Genomic DNA, 5,101 nt, shown 5'->3' with positions numbered 1-5,101 from the left:
TGTATCACATCTGTGTGTTAGTTGCTCAGTCATGTCCGACTCTTTGCAACCCATGGACAGTAGTCCACCCAGCCCCAGGCTCCTCTGTCCATGGAGTTTTCCAGGCAAGAACACTGGAATGGGTTGTCATTCCCTTCTCCACGCGATCTTCCCAACCCAGGGATCGAACCTGGGTCTCCCGCATTGCAGAAAGATTCTTTAAACGTTCATCAACAAAGTATACTATGGATTTGTGTATGATTTGTATGTCCATTAATTTAATAGTCATGATTGCATTAGTTACCTATGACTGCAGAGAAAATCACCCCTAAGTCTAGTGACTTGAAACGTTTCTCCCACATTTCTGGGTGAGTCTGGGTCTGCTTAGCCATGTCCTCTGGGTCTCTCTCAAGGTAACATGAATTAAGAGTCATTATAAGGTCCTATAAGAAGAACTAAAGAACCTCTTGATGAAAGTGAAAGAGAAGAGTGAAAAAGTTGGCTTAAAACTCAACATTCAGGAAACTAAGATCATGGCATCTGGTTCCATTACTTCATGGCAAATAGGTGGGGAAACAATGGAAACAGTGAGAGACTTTATTTGGGGGGGCTCCAAAATCACTGCAGATGATGACTGCAGCCATGAAATTAAAAGACGCTTGCTCCTTGGAAGGAAAGTTATGGACAACCTAGACAGAATATTAAAAAACAGAGACATTACTTTGCCAACAAAGGACCATCTCATCAAAGCTATGGTTTTTCCAGTGGTCATGTATGGATGTGAGAGTTGGACTATAAGGAAAGCTGAGCACCGAAGAATTGATGCTTTTGAACTGTGGTGTTGAAGAAGACTCTTGAGAGTCCCTTGGACTGCAAGGAGATCCAACCAGTCCATCCTAAAGGAAATCACTCCTGAATATTCATTGGAAGGACTGATGCTGAAGCTGAAACTTCAATACTTTGGCCACCTGATGCAAAGAACTGAGTCATTTGAAAAGACCCTGATGCTGGGAAAGACTGAAGGCAGGAGGAGAAGGGGACGACAGAGGATGAGATGGTTGGATGGCATCACTGACTCAAAGGACATGAGTTTGAATAAACTCCAGGAGTTGGCAATGGACAGGGAGACCTGGAGTGCTGCAGTCCATGGGGTCGCAAAGAGTCGGACACGACTAAGCAACTGAACTGAACTGATAAGGTCCTATGAGCTTGAATAAAAATATACTTTCTATAAGATTTGACTTGACTGTGCTTTATTATTCTCACTGGTTTTAGGATTTAAATAGCAAAAAATAAAAGCAAAAAACAACCAAGCTCATTCCTTCTCTTTATATTTGATTTCATTTCTCTATAACCAGAGCATGGATGGATACATTGCAAAATTTTTAAGGCTGGACTGACTTCAGAGTTCATGGAGTTTGTGGGTTTTCTTAATCGTCTGGCAGATTGGAAATCTTACCTCCTTGTTATCATCAGCTGAGATCTAATGACTTGTTTCAATAAGTTAGGCAGCTGTGAAGAGGCAAGGAGAGCAAGCCCTAATCACATACCACTCCATACTGGAAGCTCACATTTCCTCTGCCCAGAGGCTGTACTTGGAATCCCCAGACGGGCAATAGCAGCCTCATTCCTGAGAGGAATTATAAGAGCAGGCACCAATCTTTTCACCAAACTCTGTGTCAATAAGACAAAGTTGTCTTTACAACTTTTAAATTGCCTAATAAACTTTTCACATTGTTAACTTTATTAATTTTGAATTTCTAGTTTCTGGATAAAACTAAAATGTTAATTTCCACAATGTCTATGATAATAGGAAAAATATAGAACAAAAATATTTCCTCCTCCATTTTATTATTTTCACCTTTGGGTAGCCTAAGAAAAAAATCTTTATTTGTTGAAGTAAGAGTATTCCTCTCAGATATAGAGGAATCTCTGACCAAGTTATAGCAGCCTCTTATTGAGTATACTTATGTTTTTGGGAAATCGTGGAGGAGAGAACCTTTTATTCAATGCATGTTTATAATCTATTTTTGCCCTTCCACTGTTCATGGTATTAGGAGAAAAGACAAAAAAAAAAAAAAGGTGAATATCTATTCCTCAAACATTTTGAAGCCTAGAAAGGAAGAGGAGACATAGAATGTATTTCTAAAAATATATAAAAGTTCAAATTACAAAAGTTTAAAAATAGCTTTACATATTTGAATGGAGATTTCTGTTCTATAGAAAGCTAGAAAGATAATTAATTCCCTAACGAAAGCTTCCCTTTAGACATAATCTCTGGTAATGCTAGTCTGTGAATGAATGCCCTTTGGTTGGCTTTCTTTCACAACAAAACAACTGTCAGGCTGAGGCCTGATAAGCATCTGTGTGAGCATGGAGAAGCAGCCCATCTTGGGGAGCATCTTTCCCTCGTGGGCCAAAGGCTCCTCACTGCCATTAACACTCTGAGCACGTGAAAGAGAGACCGTGATGGCTGTCTGAACAGAAGTGTTGTAACTGCCTTGAGAACATTATAGATAACATGCTTTGGGGAATTAGATGTCAGGGATAATGCTACAACTGAAAAGATCTGAGAATCAGAGGTCAGAGAAACATTATGAATGGAGTCTTTTTTTGCATATTTTTTGGTCATTTGGCCGGTATTTTCTTTTTTTTTTTTTTGGTGTCCTCTGTCATCCCCTTCTCCTCCTGCCCTCAATCTTCCCCAGCATCAGGGTCTTTTCTAATGAGTCAGATCTTCGCATCAAGTGGCCAAAGTATTGGAGCTTCAGCTTCAGCATCAGTCCTTCCAATGAATATTCAGGGTTGATTTCCTTTAGGATTGACTCATCAGTTTTAGAGTCTGATTATCCAGGTTAGATAGAATCCCCTCACTGACTGTGACACTTCAGGCGAGTTACTCCATTTCCATATCTATATGATGGAGACAATTGCACCTATCTTCCAAGACTGTCACAAAATTTGAAAGAGATATTATGAGTAAAACCTTGAGAACAGGTCCTTGCATAGAATAATAATTCAGAAATTAGGTAGTATTATTATTCTATCAATTAGAAGTTAATCCTTTCCTTTTCTAAATTCTCTTCTGGCCTTAGTCACTCCCTGTCACCCCCAGGATTATAGCTTTGTGGGCAAATGTGATGCTTTTCTCACTTTATTTCCCCACAGTGAATTATAATGCCTGGAATGTTGTAGGTTCCAAATCCGAGATGAATGAATCAATGGATGATAACAGGGATCTTCCCTGTTGGGTCGGGAAGATCCCACCTGTGTCTCCTGCACTGGCAGGCAGTCTCTTTACCAGTGAACCATCAGGGAAGTCCTCACAATGCATTTCCTTATATATTCAGTTCAGTTCAGTCGCTCAGTCATGTCCGATTCTTTGCGACCCCATGAATCGCAGCACGCCAGGCCTCCCTGTCCATCACCAACTCCCGGAGTTCACTCAGACTCACGTCCATCAAGTCAGTGATGCCATCCAGACATCTCATCCTCTGTCGTCCCCTTCTCCTCCTGACCCCAATCCCTCCCAGCATCAGAGTCTTTTCCAATGAGTCAACTCTTCTCATGAGGTGGCCAAAGTACCGGAGTTTCAGCTTTAGAATCATTCCTTCCAAAGAAATCCCAGGGTTGATCTCCTTCAGAATGGACTGGTTGGATCTCCTTGCAGTCCAAGGGACTCTCAAGAGTCTTCTCCAACATCACAGTTCAAAAGCATCCATTCTTCGGTGCTCAGCTTTCTTCACAGTCCAACTCTCACATCCATACATGACCACAGGAAAAACCATAGCCTTCACTAGATGGACCTTTGTTGGCAAAGTAATGTATCTGCTTTTGAATATACTATCTAAGTTGGTCATAACTTTTCTTTCAAGGAGTAAGCATCTTTTAATTTCATGGCTGCAGTCACCATCTGCAGTGATTGTGGAGCCCAAAAAATAAAGTCTGACACAGTTTCCACTGTTTCCCCATCTATTTCCCATGAAATGATGGGACCAGATGCCATGATCTTCGTTTTCTGAATGTTGAGCTTTAAGCCAACTTTTTTGCTCTCCTCCTTCACTTTCATCAAGAGGCTTTTTAGCTCCTCTTCACTTTCTGCCATAAAGGTGGTGTCATCTGCATATCTGAGGTTATTGATATTTCTCCTGGCAATCCTGATTCCAGCTTGTGTTTCTTCCAGTCCAGCATTTCTCATGATGTACTCTGCATAGAAGTTAAATAAGCAGGGTGACAATATACAGCCTTGACGTACTCCTTTTCCTATTTGGAACCAGTCTGTTGTTCCATGTCCAGTTCTAACTCTTGCTTCCTGACCTGCATACAGATTTCTCAAGAGGCAGGTCAGGTGGTCTGGTATTCCCATCTCTTTCAGAATTTTCCACAGTTTATTGTGATCCACACAGTCAAAGGCTTTGGCATAGTCAATAAAGCAGAAATAGATGTTTTTCTGGAACTCTCTTGCTTTTTCCAATTTGATCTCTGGTTCCTCTGCCTTTTCTAAAACCAGCTTGAACATCAGGGAGTTCACGGTTCATGTATTGCTGAAGCCTGGCTTGGAGAATTTTGAGCACTTTTACTAGCATGTGAGATGAGTGCAATTGTGCAGTAGTTTGAGCATTCTTTTGCATTGCCTTTCTTTAGAATTGGAATGAAAACTGACCTTTTCCAGTCCTGTGGCTGCTGCTGAGTTTTCCAAATTTGCTGGCATATTGAGTGCAGCACTTTCACAGCATCATCTTTCAGGATTTGAAACAGCTATACACTTCACAATGTATATAGATGCAGTATTTTTTTTATTATTATTATTGCCTTAAATGACTATCTTTAAAATAAAATACAGGGAAGGAAATGGCAACCCACTCCAGTATTCTTGCCTGGAGAATCCCAGGGACAGAGGAGCCTGGTGGGCTGGCATCTATGGGGTCGCAGAGTTGGACACAACTGAAGTGACTTAGCAGCAGCAGCAGCAAAATGAAATATTTAGATGAAGAGAAGGGTCTCTTTATATTTACCAAACAATATTTACCATTTTGGGCTTCTCAGGTGGCTGGCAGTGGGTTCTTAGCCACTGGACCCCCAGGGAAGTCCAGTTGTCAGGATTTTGTCAGCAATAGTGGAT

This window comes from Oryx dammah, unplaced genomic scaffold, assembly GCF_014754425.2.
Source record: "Oryx dammah isolate SB20612 unplaced genomic scaffold, SCBI_Odam_1.1 HiC_scaffold_26, whole genome shotgun sequence".
NCBI lineage: Eukaryota > Metazoa > Chordata > Mammalia > Artiodactyla > Bovidae > Oryx > Oryx dammah.
This window is presented reverse-complemented; position numbering follows the sequence as displayed.